This window comes from Malurus melanocephalus, unplaced genomic scaffold (assembly GCF_030028575.1).
Source record: "Malurus melanocephalus ecotype Western Australia unplaced genomic scaffold, MMel_1.1 scaffold_58, whole genome shotgun sequence".
In the NCBI taxonomy this organism is placed as follows: domain Eukaryota; kingdom Metazoa; phylum Chordata; class Aves; order Passeriformes; family Maluridae; genus Malurus; species Malurus melanocephalus.
The window spans coordinates 2,667,755-2,688,124 of NW_026623290.1; the positions used below are offsets into that span (position 1 = coordinate 2,667,755).

General features: G+C 40.8%; 1 long non-coding RNA gene across 1 annotated transcript; it reads right to left on the reverse strand.

The window, feature by feature from the left end:
* Positions 1-8,975: 8,975 nt before the first annotated feature.
* LOC130573380 (uncharacterized) lies at positions 8,976-19,397 on the reverse strand. Its single transcript, XR_008965328.1, has 4 exons — positions 19,238-19,397; positions 14,396-14,530; positions 12,912-12,996; positions 8,976-9,126 (listed from the first exon to the last, which is right to left on the reverse strand). It is a non-coding gene; the product is annotated as an uncharacterized LOC130573380 (long non-coding RNA).
* Positions 19,398-20,370: the final 973 nt, after the last annotated feature.

Sequence of the window (20,370 nt, forward strand, 5' to 3'; positions counted from 1 at the left end):
TTCAGACACAAACCAGAGGCTTCTGAAGGGCGGCTCTGCAGTGTGTCTGACAAGAAAAAAGTGATGTCCCACTGGCTCTTTTGATGTTTCTCCTTAATAATTTTTGGTGCTGCTGAACTAATTAGATCCTTTTTGATTCATTTATACATTATTGAGGTTATATGGATCACGGTACAGCCTCCTTATTACCTCTACATATGAAAGGCACTGTATTATTAACGATRATGATGCTGATTTTTGTTGTGGTAAGATCTTGTTTGAAGTGGTTTTGTGCAATTTTTGTTTTAACAAGGTTGCCGTAGATTCTTCCTCCCCTTTCTTATTACATTTTTAAGTGAGGTACATGCATACATATGTAAATAAGTACGTATCTTCTTTTTCTTTTAATACCGAGAGACACAAACTGCTCTAGATCTTCCTTTGCTTTTCAGCTGTGTGACTTTTGGAAGGATTCCCTTTTATAGATAAAATGGGTAATGTAGCCAGGCCATGATTTTTTAACAGGCTGATTAAAWATATATATATATACACAAATAGTAAAGTCATCAAAGTAACTTCCTGTAACATTTTMAAACAATAGTAATTTTAACAGTTCAAAATGTTCAATCATTTCTTTTGAAAGTACAGCACACACAAAGGGAGGCACACACTGCTCCCTGGCCTGTCAAAATCTGTGCTACTCAGGCAATTAGCACAGCAAAGTTCAAAAAAACTGCTCCCTGGCCTGTCAAAATCTGTGCTACTCAGGCAATTAGCACAGCAAAGTTCAAAAAAAAGGGTTTTGATGCCAGCAAACACAACTTGCACATTGTGGCATTTTTCTGAGATGAAAAGAGTGGAGTCCCACTACTAAGTKTGAATATATAAACCTATTTTAAATGCTGTAGTGCCGCATTTACAAAGACTTAATGTATCCTGTGATAATTTATTTGGAACTTATTCCTGTAGAATATTAATTCTGATAAAAGGCATTAGTTTCTGTACTCTGAGACAGAAAAAATACAAAGTGGATGGGTTTTCAGGGTGTGCTTGCAGGGCCCATTGGGGTCACTATCACTTGGGTCCCTGTGCCCATGTGCTTCCACACCATTTCAGTCAGCAGGTACTGTCACTATTTCAGTGTGGGCTTACATAAGCATGAAATGTTTTCTGATCTGGAATCTTGATGATTTGGACAGTTAAAAATACTTTAGGGCACTTATATCACATATGTCATAGACATTTAATAGTGCATTTAATAAAATGGTTAACTTATTGCTAAAGACATTATGCAATGCATACTGGTAGCCAAAAACAACGCTGTCCCCACCACGAGAGAAGTAAGCTCGTTTTTTAAATCTAATAATTTTTTAACAGGGAAGAAGCTGCYACCTTTGTATTGTCTGTGAATTTGATATGATCTTGTGGTTGCTGCTTCAGCATAGGGAAGGTCATTATTGATGTAATGCAGCAGCTGAATTTGAGTTTGAGAGCAGAGTGATGTGTTTTCTGATTCTAAAAAAAGTAAGTTCTGTAAGGCAACCAGTAAACTAGCAGCAAAATGCTATTGGAAAGCAAGCACACTATTTAAGGGAACTTGCAAATGTAAAGCCATGTTATTTTTCAAAACTGAGAAAGAAAAAAAAAAGACCCTGGGTCAGATAATTCCCTTCACTTTTTACCACAGGAAATGATCAAAGTAGCAGAAAATCTGCTCTTTTTGGCCAAACTTCTGTCAGAGACAGAAGGGGTCGAGCCAACACATGGTGTATGCAGTCTTGCAGCAAGAGGGGATGTGGCTGATGGGAAAGGAGGTGGGACCAGAGCAAATCTGTAGGGTAATACTTCTTATTAAACCCACAGGAATTTTCCTATTCTAGATAAAACAGTGGCCGATCCAATAAAGCAAATCTCAGACAACACAACCTTTCTTTGTGGGCTGTTAGAGGGCTGTGAATGAGGACATGGGGCTGGGAGCGTTTGGGATGCTCTGTCTCAGCAGCTGCAGGGAACCAGAGCTCTCTAGGGTGGCCCTAAGATGTGTAAGAACAGGCACAACGTGTACCTGCCAGAAGAGTTTGGTGGGAAGGGAAAGGGGTTGGGTTTTATCTTKCTTTGCTTTCTTCCCTCTCGGGCTCTTTCCAGACTTCACAAGCAGAAGCAGATGGTAGGGGCCAGTGCATTTTACTTCTTTGTTCTTGCTGCCTGTGAAAGGTGCCAGATGGGCAGTGATAAAGATAGAAATTCTCTTCCTGTAGCCCAGGGATAGCGGGAAATGCAGAGCTTCAAGGCTGCCCTATCCTCACAGGATCACTGTAACATGTTTTTTTGGGCCCACTGTTTCACTCTTTGATTTTTTGCCAAGAAACTGACAGAAAATCCCAATGGCAACTTGACAGGGGCATTGAGGACCAGTTAAATATTTCCCAGATGACACCAAACCACCACCAGGTTTGGATCACTCACAAATTATCCCAAACGTTGATGGGCTAGGTGTGAAGTGCAAGGCCAAATCCTTCACATGAATAATTCAGAAAATTAAAACTGTGTCCTCAGAGGTGTTTATTTACTTGGGAATTAAAATTCTCATATTTTTATAAGTAAGACTAGTTCAAAAGTATATTTAATTAACATAATTAGTAGCAGTACTCAGAACCATTTTCTTAATGAAGACAGACATTTATGGGCATGAAGGGCCTTGTCCATAACTGTAATTAAATACTAATGTTTTCCACACTCTGTTCAAATGTTAAGGGTTGTTTTTTTGTGGCAAAGTAAGGAATTATATATTGATTTTCATTAAACTGAATATTTTCCTAGAGCTGGTTTTATTGTACTGGAGTGCTTTGAACTTAAGGGKTTTTTTTTATTTTGTTTTTTTWAAACCATGCAGAGTATGATGCTATATTCCAACAAAGTCAAAAGCAGCATTTCAGGATTAATGCAGAGATTCCTGGGGTCGTTTGTCAGCTTGCCAGGCTCTTGTTCCTGTTCTAACTTAATTTTTTATAATTTCCTTTTATGTTAATAAAGACTTCTTGTGGCTGTAAAAGTTGAAGTTGTCTCACTCCATAGACAGCCTGGTTCTTATGTAGATACTATTTAGATTATTTAGAAATCCTGCTGTTTGCCAGATGGAGCTCTTCTGGGTTTTATGTTAAATACTTGGAAAGCTAAATAGCTTGATTTTCCTCTTCTCCCTCCCTCTATTAAATAAATAAATACTTGAAAAGTGATTACTAACAACTTGCTAGAATTCAGTTTKAAATCAAATTATTTTGAGATTAAGTGACTCAAAGTATGACTTGCAAGTATGAGATCACTGAGAGTAGCTGGGTTTTGGTAGGGTTTGACTTACCTACCAAGATCTTAAACCAGCACTTTTCCTACAGTTTAGTTTGGGCAGCAGGAACCTGAACTTTACTCTGGGGGTAGAGAACAGAGCCCTGAATGCAGTTGGGAACTGACACTGGTGAACTGAGGGGTCTCTGTGTCACCCTGAATGCACACAGGGTCACACAGAAGTGACTTGGGAGTCAATGTCCCACTAATCATAATTCTGTTGTTGTCAGCTTACAAAATGTCAAGAGAGCAATTTTGGCCCTCAGGGTTATGTTTTTAAGTACAGAGTAAGAAATTGCCCTTTTCCAGTCAATTTTTTTTCAGTTGGTATTGATTCTGTCTGGTTCACATTACATATAGGAAGTCTCTCAATTGGCTGTTCAGGTGTACTTTGGCCCCTGTTTGCATTCTGAACATGCACACGATGGAAAAAAAGTGAGAAAAGCTCGATCACTATGTGCAGTGTGACAAATTATAGGCCCTGCAGCCMTTCTGAATTGGCGTGCAGTTAATGCTCTGGTCTTATTTAAATGCTTCAAATTTAGTCAATGTTTAAAAATTTACTTTCTGTTTAAAAATTTACTATGCAATCAATCTGCTCTGGCTCTATTAGATTCATAGTTCAAAAACTYTATCCTCTTTCATCATCTTAAAGTAGTCATTGGTCTAAAACTCCTCAGTCTCTGGGTCTGGCTTAAAAAACAAAAAGAAATTGAGCCCTATATTTCAGTTTAAGTATTTTTGAAAGCTTTAAAGCTAATGAGTTGACCTATTTTTAAATTACAAAGCATGGAAAAATAGTGGGTGTATTCTTTTTCATGCTGAAGTGAGCTATTGTTTCTCTGCTCATAATTAAAAACTCACTTTTGAGAAACTCAGATTGGTCCTAGGCATTRCAAGAAAATCTGCAAGCAAAACTGTCAGCATGAAAATTCCTCAAAGCTGAGTTTACAGGGGGATTCATTCAGGATCTGTAATCTTGTCCTGTRAATGTCATTAGAGGAGTTTGTCCCACCATCCTGTGGATGGAGCTGGTCCCAGCTGGGTGGGCTGRGGAGCAGTTGAGGTGAGCACCACACACCCCAGAGATGTGCTGCTGCACCGTGTGATGCTCTCGAGAAGTTACACTGAAATACAGGACTGAAAACAGCTCTGAGCAAGAGAGCCTCAAAGGGAGGACACAAAAAAACTTAAAAAGTTTTTAAGGAGAAAAAAGGGAAAGGTTTGGTCAGAACTGYAGGAGTATTTAGGAGCTTATCTCCWATTGATTTRCARTGGGAGGTATACGTCTGGATATTTGTGGGCCTGRACATTTGTGATGGACTTTGAATGCCTGTGGTTTTAAATTCAATGATAGGATGTTGGGTAGAGTCTCACTGAAGCTCTAGAAAGCTGGGAAATTCGCAGCTGAGGTAGCAGCATGGGCCATGGTTGTGTTCTGCCATCCTGASCTCTCCTGTGGGTTCAGCTCTTGTTATCCTTGCAGGCACCCTGGCTGGCCCAGCTCAACCTCATGTGTGTTTTATGGCTGCCAGATGCCAGCACTGTGCATCTTGCTTTCACATCAGAATCACAGATTTCATCTCTGTCCCTCCACCCTCTGCTCCTGTGCAGCTCCCAGATGTGCAAAAGAGCTCCCTTTGTACTCTGGGCACGTTGTCCCTGTGGAGGCCATGTACCTGAAGATAGATCCTGGAAACCATGGATCCTGGAGGCCATGTACCTGAAGATAGATCAGATGGCTTTAGAAACACACCTGTTCTCTCTGTGAGCAAATTCCAACCTCCTCAGTGCCACATACCTCAAAATGTGCCTGTGGTCCGTGTTCCCTGGATCTGCATTTTATACACAGTTTGTCAAAGCTCCAGTGCTCTCAGAAGGGAGGGTGATCTGACTTAGGTATTTATGAGTGGTTTGAGTTGGGGGTGGAGAGGGAGCTGGACACTGGGAGATGTAGGTTAGGGCCAGCCTGAAGTTACAGCCCTTCATGTGTCCTTTTGGGCCTTTGTATGGCATTTTCTGCCTCTAATTTAATTAACTCTGCTGTTTGCTAACCTTGTGTATTGAGCTGATCTTCACCTTTGAGTTCAGCAATAGAGGAGACATCTGAATTTACACTGCTCTGTGAAACCTATTTATTGAGGAATCTCCTATAATTTTCCTGCATTGGTGCCTGAGGCTTCTCATCTTGCCATAAGTTTCTTGTTTATTATCAGAATTACCATAGTTTTCTCTTCAACTGGAGAAAACAACTCCAAAGGAAACCATATTTGGTGTTTATATCCAGTTCCCTACCTATCTGCCTTTTATGGACAGTTTCAAGATAATTAGATGAAAATCAYTTTCTTTGAAAAGTAATTTTACTCCTAAATATCAAAGCCATAGTCTGAAACTCGTGAGCGTTTTCTTTTGTAAGTGATTAAACCCACATCTGTTCGCTGGGTAGAACAGAGGAAGAGCCACGCTTTTCTCTCTTGGTATGTAAGACAACAAAAGACCAAATGTTCTCCTTTGGTTCACTTTCATGACTGTGCCATAGCAGACAGAAATGTCTGGCTGCATCCASAGTGCTGCTTTGGACACTGGGTGTCCTTTGATTACAGGCCCAGCACTTAGCAGACACTTGGACTGGGGGAAAAAGGAAAATCTGGTGAAGGACTGTGTTAGTACATTACATTGTTTTAAACAAGAAAGCCCAAATCAGAATTATGTGCCAATTCTTTATAAGATCCCACTCATTTGGCAAARGAATTGCATTAATTACATCTTGGTTTTGGTACTGTGTCATTACAGAAGAGAGAGCACACGCTGCACTTGTGAATGAAATAATCCACTCACATCTTTGAAGCCTTTGCTGTATTTTTCCCCTTTCCTGTGAAAATAATGGTGATCTGAAGAAGACTTTCCCTGGATGAGAAATACGCTTTGCAAATGTGCAGTAGTGATCAGAAAGGAGCTTGAGTAAAACAGACTTCTAAAATCTAGTAAATCAATCTGATAGAAACGTGATCAAAAAGGAGTCATACTTTTTTAAAGCTTTTCCCAGAAGTATTGCCTTAGCCATAGTTTCACCTGGGTTGGTGTTACAGTCACTCAYGGTTACTGTGCACATCTCCCCTGTGAGATGATTTTAGAAGATGGACAGATTTCACTTACAGAAGATGCAGTTGCTGGCTGGGTTTGCATCCTCTTTAAGGCTGTGATCTCTGAGATGTTGCAGGTTCTTCCTTGTGAAGTGATCTGGAGTCCCTAATCATGAAACACTGATGTCCAAGGAAAATCACTCCTGTCAAGAGAATAGAGCATAAAGAATGTTCCCAGTACAATGCAGGAAAATGCTGTAAGATGGACACTTCTCTTTCAGTAACTCTGAACTAGCCCCTCTACCTCAAGACTATTCATTCCAAAATTTAAAGAATTTCAGCTCCCAAAAATATTTATAACCTGTATGATTCACAAAAACCTTCCTTCATGTGTTGCTCTTTTCAAAGACTATCAAAAATAACATGTTAAATGTCGGGGGGTTTATGCCAAGAAATAGCAGGGGTTTTAATCAAATTTTTAATTACATTACACTAAAAAAGAGGATTTTTCCCAGAGCAATTTAGCAAGAGGGAGAAAATGGAAACACTGAGCATGACCTTCCATCCCAGTGATCTGGGGGTGACATTGGCTGAGATCTRTTCTTGCTCACTTTCCCTGCCATGGTCTTGCTGTAGTCGAATACTTTGTCATTGCTAACAAGYAGAAAACTCCTGAGGTCACTGAACAGTTTGGGAGGGGTTTGGGTAATGGCAGGAASATTTATGAATCCAACTTCAGAACAAAGTATTCCTCAAGGTTACCTGAAACAAACATGGGTCCTATTTGAGCAGACTTTGGATGCATTGAYTCTAACAATTTCTTCCATCTGAAGTGCTATTTCTGACCCCAAGATCCTCAGAAAGGAGAGATAAAAAAAAAAGAAGGGAATTACTTTGCAGCAYTCCAGCATGGGAGCAGGAAAAGTGTTGTTTTGATTGTCTCCAAAAGAGAGGCAGTGCTGTAATTCTGTTTCGTTTTTGTCCGCAGACCTTGAAAAGATTTTTCCTAGAAATGTGTAATGGGACTGTCAGAAAACAGACCCCTCCCCTTCCCAGTAGTTTCCTGCTGAAGTCATTTAAGGCCTCTCACAGCTTTCATCTGTGGAGGCACTGAGSGCTCGTGGGCCAAGATTTTTATTTTTTTTAAGGGAATACCAGCAAAACTGAAGCACTTTCTAAAAAGTCATTAGGAACTAAAGTTGGAAGTTTCTCTGCATGTGAAGCTGGCTCTCYGCTTAATCAGTTTCTCATTTCCGTTCTGTTTCCGTCAGTCCCAGCGAATGGCTGTAGGTGTTTTTCTTGTTTTAGGTATTGCTAAAAGCATGTATGTGAGCTGCCCAAAGGGGCGGGGAGGGAAGCTGCTCCTTACTTCACTTCTGGGACTGTGTGTTCAGGACTTTACACAGGAGCTGACTCGGAAAGACTCGTGAATTCCATTTACTGTGCACTCAGACCTGATGATGGCAGTAGGCTGAGCACACAAACCTGCTCTGCAGGCAGCAGCCCTCATGCAGTAGCTATTCAGAAAAAAAARGCCTTTGTGGAACTGGCAGATAGCCTGCATTTGCAAAGATGGGAATTTTTGTTGGTTAGATGTACTATGTTTAACACAATGATCAAGGCAATGGGCTCTTGGAAGAAACCATTACTACTCTGAATAAATGGATGCTACTCAGCAGGCATTTTCTGGTTGGACTGAATTCAAGCCTCCCATTCTGAAATGGATAGCTTTTTTGGATCGCATTCACTTGTCTCTCAGACAAATCTGTAGTGTGGATTTGTTCCTTAGATGAATGATACACATTTCATCCGGTTTCTTTCAAGTCGAACTCAGCCTGGCACAAGAATGATAAATGTTTTTTTCTTTCTCCTTCTGTTTAGAAGACCATGTTGTATTGTGAAGGATGAACTTGATTCCCAAGAGAGATGAAGTGCATTCAGAGGTGGATTTACTGGTACATGTTTGAAATGCTACAGCAGTGCATTCAGACAGACATTCACTGGGGTAGTCCTGAGCCTCAGTCACACTGCAGGTACCAGCTCTTTTGGAAAGCTTTAAATGGAATTTWTATGTCCTTAAAGCCTAGAGGAGTCTTCTCTCTAGGGAGTGAATTTTCCTATTTTGTTTCACTGTTAGTCTTTGGGGGTAGTACAGTATACAAGTATAATACACAAGYATTTCAGCCTTGGAGCATGAAGAGCTTCCTGATGTTAGCTGGTTATTATAAATTACATATGCATTTAAGAGAAAAAAATGACAGTATTTAAGTAGGCCACCAGCATATTGTRAATGCAATCCACTGCATTCATATGACATTTAAAGTGTGTATTTGCATTTGGTATGAAACTGTGCATACCKAATGTGTAATTTTTGGGGCTTTCCTTGATCCAGTGGATAAGAAAGCTCAGTGAGTTGGGTACAGCCTAAAGGACAAATTTACTGCTTTGAATTAAACTCCCAGTCAGGTCTCAGGATCACATTTGGGATTGATGAASATACTGGTACACTTGGAGAAAAGCTGAGTTCACTCCCAGCATCTGACCCTTACCCTGCAGTGCTGGCAAGCTSTGAGCATTACCTGTCCCTGTCACCTCTGCACATCCATCTGCCCTTGTGATGAAACCATTTGTTTGAGGCTRCACAGAAAAGATGTTCCGTGGCCTTTCTGATAAGGCCTGACGTGAGGGCACAGCACTTTTAGCCAGTCTGGATTCAGGCTGTCTGCAAAGACCACATGGAAAGGAGAAGTTAGGCTGTGGCTCAAGATCTGTTTCTAGGAATAACCTCTCAGGTACAATTTAAGCAAACTTGCTTAATTTGCTATGGCCCTATTTGTGCTGAMAACTTACCCAGCCTTTCCCAAACCTTTAGATTCTTACCTGCTTGCTAAGGTATTTTTATTTGTCTGTCTTATTAGTGGAATTTTTCTTGTTGCTTAACTACAGTGTTGGCAAAAGTTCTTGTCATACTGAAAACAAGATTTGAACAGAATCCAAAAACTGTGGAGTCGGTGCAGCTGTATGGTGGGGAGGAGCTGGCACATGCTTTCTAAAATTTGAAACTATTAACCATATATTCAAGGAAACGGCCTCAGAAGTGTCTTTATTTCTGGYGGTAACTGATAATTTTCACCAAGTGCAGCTTTGATTCTTATTATAATTTACGCTGACAAGAAGCTAAGAGTAGCCAACCCTACTTTTGTGAGCTAGCAATGGTAATTAGAGATGCCTGCTCTATGTTACATGATGTGTACATACACTGGGATAGGCTGATAACAGCAAACTTGTCATTCAGAAGCCATTGTGCCAAATGTCTGTCTGCTCTTTGGCCCCTTGTAACGAATGGTGCCAGGCACCACAAGTCACCGGGGGTGACCTAATGGCCAGTCACCACTGGTCACCACCTTGGTCTCAGGRCAGCAGCATTTTTATACAGAATTCCTTTCTGTGTGTGAAAGCCATTCTAACATCAGCAGAACAGCTGGCTCAGTAACTGAGGCATGCAGTTTACAGGGGTGACAAAAAACTGAAGAAGCAGTGTAAGCCTTCCTTCAGAAGAATGGAACAGTCAGAGTTGCTGGCAGAAAGTGATAAGAGTGTCAGTGGCTGCTTAGGCTGGGGAAGGATCGGGTGTGTTCAGTGAGGGGGATAGTGTTTGTTTAGGTTTTTCCTCCTGGGACCAGTTTAGTATTTCAAGCACGTTTGGGAACTTTTTCTTCCCCCAATGGTCTAAGATGTGAACTGGACAGTGTGTACARATCTGAGAGAATAAGACCTAGCAATGCTTCAGAAAAAGCAGTTKCATATCCTATAATGACAGCTTTGTTTCTGGGTGCCTGTGTAGACTCARTTTTTGTTTGCTGACTTTTCGTTCAGCTTAAAATACACAAGAAGATGCCTGTTTGAAGCTGAAAAAAACTAAAGATAGAGAAAACTGTAGAGTAAAATGGAGCTGAAACCAGCCCTATCTGGGGTGTCCCTATGTGCCCTATAGGGGAGGGAACAGCTGGGGTCTGCTACTGACACCATTATGAAACTCACACTATTTTCCACTGGACTGTATRTAGAGTGTGTGGGCCCTGTCCAGCAAAATAGAGAGCTGATACTTGTCTCCTTTTTACTCACTCTCCATGGGAAGGTTATTTAGAGCAGCACTGTCTGATTCACCTTGTCACAAGCCCATTTAAAAGGCATTTGTTTTATGTAACCTGCTCCAGGATGAGGAGCAGACACAAAGGGACACACTTGTACAARTTGCTGTTCAGAGATCTTGAAACATAAAAACACATAGCTCTGAAGGAAAAGGCCAAGACCCTGAAAGTAAYTGGCCAGGGTAATGGAAATTGTTAAAAGAATGATTGGGAGCAGCTACAGCCATTGCCAAAATCATTACATTCATCAAGCTGAGAAATGAGCCTGGTGGTAGCAGAACACCCAGATGGCCAAGGAATGACACTTATTGGTAATCCATGCATTTGCTGCTTGGAATCTTGTCCACCCACCAACTCAAGGGGGAGACTCCAGAGGGGCTCCCAGAATCACAGGCACTGAGCTGCTCTCAGTCTCTGGGAAGGACTGGGGCTCCTCAGCAGTCAGATCCCGAAGAGCAAACCCCAAATCCATAACTTGGCTTGTATGGACACCCTCCAGATCCTGTGCTCCAGATCCTGGGCTCAGTGCTGGCTGTGCATGCCAGCCATTAGGGACCCCAGGAGATCCCTGAAAACTGATGTACAGGCTTGTGGAGCTCTCCTTGCAACACGACTTTTCCCAGCAGAATGTTATTGCTGTAACATGGAAGGGAGCTTTGCTCTGCACATGCCAAGTACCTTTATCTCTCAAGTGGYCTAACTAACTTAATTAGATTAAACTAAGAGGAATTGGGCCTAATCTTGTCTCTGTCTTAGATTCTGCCACTCCTTTTCAGACCCAGAGAAAGGACTTTGAGCCCAAAAGCCTATCTGTTTTTTTTCCAATTATATTAATTGGCCTAAAAAAAAGATTTTTTGGTGTATATTCTTTTTCTACAAACTCTGTTTCTCTCTTGCTACAATACAATTGTTAATTCCATCCTGGAATGATTGGCATGTATGTAAATTGGAATAAAAGGATCTGATCTGTATTGTTAACTAAGTTGGAAAAAAAAGCCCAAAAAGCAAGGCTGTGCATTAGTGTAAGAAAGCTGTCATTAAACAGGCAGTGTTTTTAATACAGATAAAAGTCAAATGTTATGGTTATCATAATAGTAAATTTCTCTCCCCACAATTCACGTGTCCTCTTAATTAAGAGAAATCTTTCCCCAWAAAGCATCTACTTTATTTTTAGACAATCCTGTGGCCATTTCATATCTAGCTCATTTTAAAAGCTACTAGCAAGGTGGAGCCAACAGACAGTGACATCACAACAAACCCCACTCTTTCTTCCTTTTTTGTAACCTTTTTCTATTATACTAATATTACATCATTATATCTTTTTCACACTGACCAGGATCCTCATCAACAACTGCAAAGACCTGATGTGGTAACAATAAATACTAGAATGGTTGGAACTACCCTAGATGTCCTCTTGCAATACATCAGCACTATAAAATGAGGTGTGTTTCTTAGAAAAGTAAAGGTGCCAGGGACAGGGATATCTCTCTTCTCCTATTTAAGTAAACATTTAAAAGACAAAAAACCTCCTCTCCAGTATGGAATTGAAATGAGCTACAGAATGATTCCCAGCAAATAAATAAACGCTTTTCAGTTGCAATCATTCCCTATTGAGTTGAAGTGGTATTATGCTGTTTTAATCTCATCAGTTCCAGAAAGCACGCACAAATGAAAAGAAGTGATTTTAACATTGTGGGAGGGGGAATTGCAGYTTATGTAGAGCATCCAGCCAGAGGAAGAGGAATAATTTTACAATGACTGACCTCAATTCTATACCAGTGTACAAATTCCACTACAATTAATTTCATTTTCACTTCTYCACTTCACTCCTGAAAAATTAACCCTGTATGGTAACCCTTCATGCATGTAAACTATCTGCAGTTTCCACACTTTTTGTAACAGAAGAATTTAAAACATTTATAACATTTATATCAGTTTCATCTGATTGCCACTCCTACCCACCTTCACAGKGAAATTCAGCTTCTGCTGCCATGTGCAACAACCATCATCCCTAAAGGATATCAATGAACTCAGGCAGCAAACCTTTTGAAATGGTCCTTTTGGGCACAATGCACACACAGGAACACTCCCTGCCTAACGCTGAAACACAAGCACCTCTTTGGTGAGCAGCATRAGTAACACGACAGCTTGTAGCAACACTAAATAATCATCTACTTAGCCTAGAGCAAAACTTGAAGCAGTGGGAATGTACAGCATTTCAATCAGCATTTGTTAGGGAAACATTTCYCTTGTGACACAGAAACCTGATCGACTGCAAGGACACAAAACTTCAACAGTGCAGTACTTAAAGCTGGTAAATTCAACAAAATTAACACTTATATCTTAYTGATAGTACCTGTGCACTTTTGGAATGATTTCTTCTTACAAACACCAGACTTCTTTGGGAAACTTTTTCATTTGTACAACAGGAAGTTCCAGTCCTGCAAAAATATAATATTGTAATGAGATCATAGTCAGAGATGGTGCAACAGTCGTGACACTGATTTGTCACATAGAGCTAAATGTTCTGCTTGAATGAATCTCTCCCTCTTTAGGCTCAGCTCTGTACTGCAAACACTTGGCTCGAGGACTGAATTTGTTCTTTGCTTTAGTACTTCAATGCTCCTGAAGAGCTGAGGTGTGATGCTCCTGTTCATGTGGAATAGCATCTAATTTCCCAAGGTGTTTATTGATTTGAACAGGATCATTTGGTATTAGATGTATCATGCAGATGTTACAGTTAGCATTTCTGAGGTTTGGCTGTGCTGAAAAACAACTCTGCCAAGGACTTTGCTCATTAAAACAGCAGTGAAAAGCAAATCCTGGTGACACCTGAATGAATTTAAATTAGGTTTTTCAGTATGCTTAAATAACAACCAAAAAATATGTAGGTGATTTTCCTRTGCTCTTGGTATTAATACAAAGGTGTATTTCTAGCATTATTTAAAGTTCAATTTTTCATTGGTTTTGGAATCATGGAAAGTCCTYAATACGACAAACAAACAAAAAAATCTCTATTTTCCCAGTGGTGCTCATTACTGATGCAGACTGTCAAATTGCCACTACACTGCAGAAAAGTACACAAATCAAAAGCCTTCATACACTGGAAATTTTAACAATTTGGCAAGCAGAATATACAATTCATATAGTTAAGAACAGAGAGTAGGCACCAAAAGAATGGAAATATCATGTTGGTTTGAAGGTTTGTTATTACAAGAAAATTGTCTTGAAATATTATCCATAGATACTGCCAGATTATCTGAATTCAGTCCCACCACCATAGCTGCCTTCAGCTTGGAAAAAATACATGCTAAGCCATTGTAATKAACTGAAAATTTTCAGTTGTTTGAAAACTGCACAGAAGTAGTTGCAGCTCTAAAATTTCAGATCAAACTGTTCAATTCTGTAACAARAGTAAAAATTAGCAATGTTGCAAAGTCCAAACAGTTCCATTTTGATAGTAGCCAACTGCTCACTAGTGAATATGCTCCACCTCTCTAGGAAGCAGCAGATGAATTCTTGCAATTCTCTTTGTAACTGTGATCCAAGCCCTTCTGAAGCCAGTGGAATGATTTATATTAAACCAGCTTATTAGAGCTTCATTTTACATGTTTGTCTCACAGAGATGAGTGCTTATTTCATCTGTTATTTCAGGGCTTCCAAACTCAACTCTACAGTTTGTCAAGAGCTGGTTTTTCTCTTGAAACGGAGATAGTATATTAAAGAGAGCACTACTGGGTAGCAACAGACATTTGTTACTGCTCCATGGCAAGATACCAAATTGTATCAATGCTAAGAATATAATTTCAATATATTTTGAGATAAAAACGTCATACTGACCACACAAAATGTCCTTAGGTGACACCCATAAYGAAGAAGTAACTTTTGATAGGCAATTCTTGCTCTTGCAGGTGTACTCTCACAAGGCTGGGAAAGTCTTTATTTTTGGGGGTTTCCATGGTAATGTTGGCAGTCCTAAATGGAAACAAAAATATTTAAAAGGAGATGTTAAAAAAAAACATGATTCCAATGTGACTGAAGTTTGTGTTTTTCCAAGAGTAGGAAGGAGAAATGTTGTATATGGGTTTGAAAATTCTACATACATTAAATCCAAAAACAAATCCAGGCACATTTTTTATGAACTCTTGTGGGTTTGGCATCTTAGAAGACTCTTTAGAGGTGGCTTTTTAARATTTGTCAAAAACAAAGTGACTCTTTCCATGGTTTTCCTGAACCAGGCAGCCATTTTCTACAACCTGAATTCCCATACAACCAAAATAATCTTTGCAAGGGTGAAAATGGTTGCTGCCAAAAGCACRTAACACAAAAAAAATCAAGCAGATTTCATTGATTTTTAGAAATAGMCTTTAAGCACTTTGAATGCTTGAAGTGAAACTTAGGCTGCCATCTTAAAAAGAAGAGTCTGYGACAGTGGGGAGATTTTTAGATGCAGTTTTTGGTGGTGACAGTGACAGGACAGAGCTCAGTGAGTGCACTCTGCCATGTCCTGTGATGTTCTAGGAGGCTCAGTGGCCTCTGGAGCTGTGACAGTTCTGCACTRTCCCCTCAAGAGCAGAGCCACAGTGACACACAATAGTGCACATGGCAGTCCTGGCACGATATTAGTGAGCCTGTGAGGGTGGCACAGGTTCCCAGAGAGCTCAGAAAAGACAACAGAAGCCTCCTCCTCCCCTCTGCCAGGCTGGGAAGGCAGCCCAAGGCAGGAACATGTCGTGTGAGCCTTTCCCTTCACCGGTTCAGCTGGCTCAGGCAGTGCAGGGACCTGTGGCACTGCTATTTATACACCCTGGTTGAAAAAGAGCACATGAAAGTGCCTCTSTTTTAAGGTCCTAGTTGTAAAAAAAACCCAAAACAATTCCACATTGCGAAAATTTCCAAAAATTGCTTTCCTCAGGGTAGAAGCCGGATATATATTTGTTGAATCAGGCTCTTAATTAGGTAGGACACAAAGGGCTTTTTCCCCCTGTGATACTTCCTGCCCAACAACAGTGTTCCCCCTGCTAACTCTGTGAACATTCCATGTGGGACATTTTTAAAAATTATTATTTATTTCCACTGCAGCAACATCTGAGCCCCTTTCTTCCCCCTTCCCCCACCCCCATTTTAATTTCAGGGGTTTTTTTTCAGGCCAAATTTCTTCCCACTTACTTGGTCTGGTCTTTTCATTAAAATAAGTCCTTCCAATGACCCCCAATCATTTGCCCTTCCTGTCCATTCTTGGTTATGCCAAAACTGTTAGTTCACAACAGGAAACCAATAGCTTGTGCTATCGGGAGACATTTCCTTCGCAGCACAAAACGTCTGAATAATAATTTCAAGCAAGGCTTCACCCATTTCCTGTGAATGGAGGGAAGTTTGCCTATCCCAGCCCCTCAGAGCTCTTTGTTTCCATCCCTTCGTGAYGTAATGCTTTTACATAGGGAGGATGGATCATTTTCCCTTACCAGCTTTCACTGAATTCAATGTCCTGTGTAAAGTTTTGATACTGCTCTTCAGCAATAAAACATCTAACGTTTACTAAGAACAAAAAGTTATGCTCTAGTTTATACTTATGGAGTCTCTTTCAAAAAATAAACTCAACTTTTGGTGTCTGGAAAATAGCTATAATGAAAACACGGAGGCTAAATACAGTCTGGTTTATAAAATGTTTCATTTGCAGGCTATTTAGCACAACTCCAGCTACCAACTGGTCTTTCACAGATCAGAAAAGTGTTTCTGAAGGAAAAAAAAAATCTGTAAGATATTATTCAGTCCTTTTTCCAACTGTTTAACCTTAAACGGGAACATCTTGTTGAAAACCTCCTCTGAAGGTGACACCTCAAGACCATTGCTGCATTTTGCTCTTCTCTCTTTCCCTTCCCAATTTTGAATCCCCTTTTATCTGGGCATTTAATTATGACTAAGTTACATTTAAATGTGTATCAAAACCTCAAGTGGTTGTTCATTCAGAAGTTTGCAAGGCCAAGGCTGGAAACCCTTTCTTTGTTCTGGCCAYCTGCCCCCAAAGCAGAATAGCAGGTGAGATGGGAAAAAACAAACATTGCAAACAGCAATGCCCAAAGACACCAGCTCCTGTAAGGCTGGACATGCTCACCATGTCTGACTGTGCYTAATGGCAAGAAAAACTAATGGCAGTGTTATTCTGTTTGCTGGCTATTTGAAAAATACAAATGCCAGGGTATAACCATGCATACTTAAATCTGACAAAAATCAGGCCACTCATGAGAGAAAGCTTCCTGTCAATGCCATGCTTTAATATTACGAAAGGATCTTTTATARCAACTGTGGGAACACAATGTCCTTTTCAGCTTGTAAAACTACATTTGCAAAGCACTCTGAAAAGGTCTGTGGGTAATACCACAAACTGTCAAGAAATGACATCTAAGTCCCTTTCTTCCTTTTATTAACTTGTATAATACTGTATGTACTCAAGCAAACTTCTCTAAAAATCCTACATGAATGGGAGTTTGTGCAGAGTATTTCTGTTTTGCTACGGAATAGATCACAGAACTCTGTCCATCTGTCAAAACACATGAGAAAAATATGCTTCATCCTAATTGTCTAGTTGATGAGCTGAGACTTGGAAAAACGAGGGGATGTGATAGAGGCTGCAGAGAGAAAGAAGCTGCAAATGTAGCACAGTCTGTAAGCCATTACAGGGGTACTGGAATGCACACAATGCTGGTGTGCAGAAGGTTCTAGAGTTCCCCATGTAACACGTATCAAAATTGTCAGAGATGTGTGGTGCCCTCACTGCAGCAGCAATGCTCTGTCTGATGTGGCTGCAGGGGAARGGAGCAGAGCTGTGCACAGCAACCCCAATAGATGAGGCAATGGCAGGAGCTGGCAATGACCAGATGTCCCTGCTAAACTCACAGAGGTACTAAAGCAGCTAATAGCTGACATTTTTAACACTGGAATTTTCAGGCAAGTAAAACCATAATTTTATCAGAATAGTGATATCAACATTGTATCATATAAAACTCTTGGCTTAAAGTCCTGGTAGACAACAGAGCAGTCCTGGAAACCAGATACCTTTAAAATCCGTGTCCTTTAAATAGGTTAAGTCCCTCTAACACCTTTCATGCCAACTTTTCTTCTGCTTAGCACTCAGGCTCTCATTATGTTTGACATTTTATTTCCACTATTGAGTTGTCCTTTCCTTGTTTTTGCTCACTTACAGGGCATACTGGCCAGCCTACAAAAAAGTAATTTGACTGTTTTAAACTAGACTAATATATTTTGACTGCATCCTCTCTGACACAGAGGACTGTAATGCAGCCAGCTGTTCATTGTTTCTATGTTAAATAAAGTAGAACTCCCTTGTGGCATTCCATATGCTAACAAATGATGTAATGAAATTCTGGTCATGTGAAAATTCTATCATTATACCACCCAGCATCCCCCTTGAGCACTCAGAGGCTAACAGACTTGCCTGAAAAGCCCCGTTAACACATTCTCCTTACAATACAGAACTGCAATTATTTTAATCTGACGTGCTGCTTCTTTTCTCTGTGCAACATGCCCCAGTAGCACAAGAACACTTTTCTCTGTACGGGTGAGAAGGTGCACAAGACAAAGACAGAAAACTTTGTTGCCATGATGTTATGCATCTGTACRCACAGTATCTGAAGAGCTGATTCCAAGAAATGTGTTCTACAAGTGGCAGATGCTACTGTTCAGGTGGGCAAAGAGAGAGAAGGAGACAAAGCCATGCAGAGAGATGGAAGGTGCATCCTCTAGGAGACCTTGGTGAAGTCAATTTAACAARCTTGTCCTTCTTTCCTCTTTCCCTGCCTCCCTCTCTCCCTCCCTTCCTCAATAAATGTTGTACCGTGTCAGTGATCCTGTTTCTAACACAAGCCCACACACAGTTGTAGGATCACAGCTAAAGAAATGAAGAAAYGCCGAGTGGGAGTGAGACCAAATGCCAACTGTTAAAGTTTTACATCAACACTTAYACCAGCTTTCACAGAGCTGTGCCTGAAAGTGTGAAAAAGAAGYAGGGAGAAGAATGAAGGAAAATAAGTAGATGAGCTTTACCTTAGAAAACACGCTACAAAAAGAAATTTTAAACTTAGGTGATTTAGGGACACCTCTATGACTTACTCACATGAACCAGGGTGGCAAGAGGTACAGCTCAAATGGGCTGGAGGAAGCTGAGGAACAGGAAAAGATATAAAAGCAAGCACTATCTTTAGACCAAGGGAATTTTTAGACAAGAGAAGCCAAATAATAGCAAACTAAATTCAAACTTTTAGCAGTTGCAGAGGGGTGCCCAGCTCTTCAAAGTAAAATTGAGGGGTACCATCCAGCCAGTCACGTACTGCAGAGGAGACCTGKCTGTGGAACTGAGTTCCTTAGGACAGCAAATCAGCAATGGAAATTGGGCACTGCAATACAGCTCTGAGTTCCCTGCAGATGTGAAAATCAATAGTCCTGTGAAGTTTGTACCTCTGTTGATTTGAAACATGTATTTCCTGCCTTTAATACACACTTTGGTGGGCAGCAGATGCTGTCTGGAAARCAGTGAGGTGGAAAGGAGAAGGTTCTGGGCTTCTGTTAAGCAGAGGGGCTGCCAGGGCAATTCTGCATCATTCTGGGTTTTTTGCTCCATCAGAATAGGATCTCTAGAGCAAGAACATGAGTATTGCATCATACCTGACTGTTGGATGTCAGTCTCTTTTATCAAAAACGGAGATAYTGGGAGATCTCCAACTCTTCCATTGCATGACCACAGATCAGCACTGTAGCAGCAGGGAGGGCTGATCTCTCTGGTGGGAAGGATGTGAGTTTGTCTCCTGTCAAAATGAAAGGCAACAATAAGATGAAGCACYCGCAGAAACCAGAGAATTTGAAATGAGAAGAAATCCTAACTATTTATGAGGACAGCAAAGCTGTGTGCCCCACAGGGCAGAACTGTCTGAGAGTTACCTCCTTTTTCCTGCACAAGACTGTACTGCCCAGAGCATGGGCACACTGAGGAACCAGCATATGACAGCCTTGTGCAAAGCCCCAGTGCCAGATGCACTGCTTTGGAAACCTGTGTGTAGCCAGAACAGGTATCTCTACTGTGCAGTGCAGACATAGCCCAAGAGCCTCTCCAAACAGGTTAAAGCAGCCTGAATGCATTTCTGGCAGCACTGGGATATGTTCCTTTCCATGATTCACAGAGGACAGGCAGAAACAATAAGTCAGCAAACACCAGTCCCACGTAAACTTGGCTGATTGAGGTTTTCAGAGGAGGGATAAACTCATCTGAGCTTGAGCCTGCCTATGCTGCAGTTTTGTCTGGGTGCTTATCTGTTCTTTCCTTGAGAATTCACTGCAAAAATGTCAGTGGGCTCACTAGCAAGGATGGGGAGGAGGAAAAACACCATATGGCATTTCCCAAATGTGATCACATGCCTTTCACATGTTTACATTTCTTGACCACGGTCTCAGCCCAGCCTCAAGCTAACCTTGAACCTCACAAACTAAATACAGCCCTGCTAGTGCAGCTGGAACAGGTGAGAGAGCCAGATAACACTGGAAGAGCTTAATCCAGAGTCTTAAAAGAAAGAAAAATTTACTGCCCAAAATCTGTGCTGCTAGAGCTATCCCTTTTGCTACACTGACAACTTTTTATTCTGGAAATAGCAGTGAAGTATGTTCACCACCACACATCATGGATCTGAATGAAAAATCTCACAGTTTTATTGCCTAAATAGTGAACAGGATAAGGACACCTTAAGGACATAGACAGACTGCTGACTCACCCAGCCTTGCTTCCAGCTGAGCAATAGCCTTGGGGA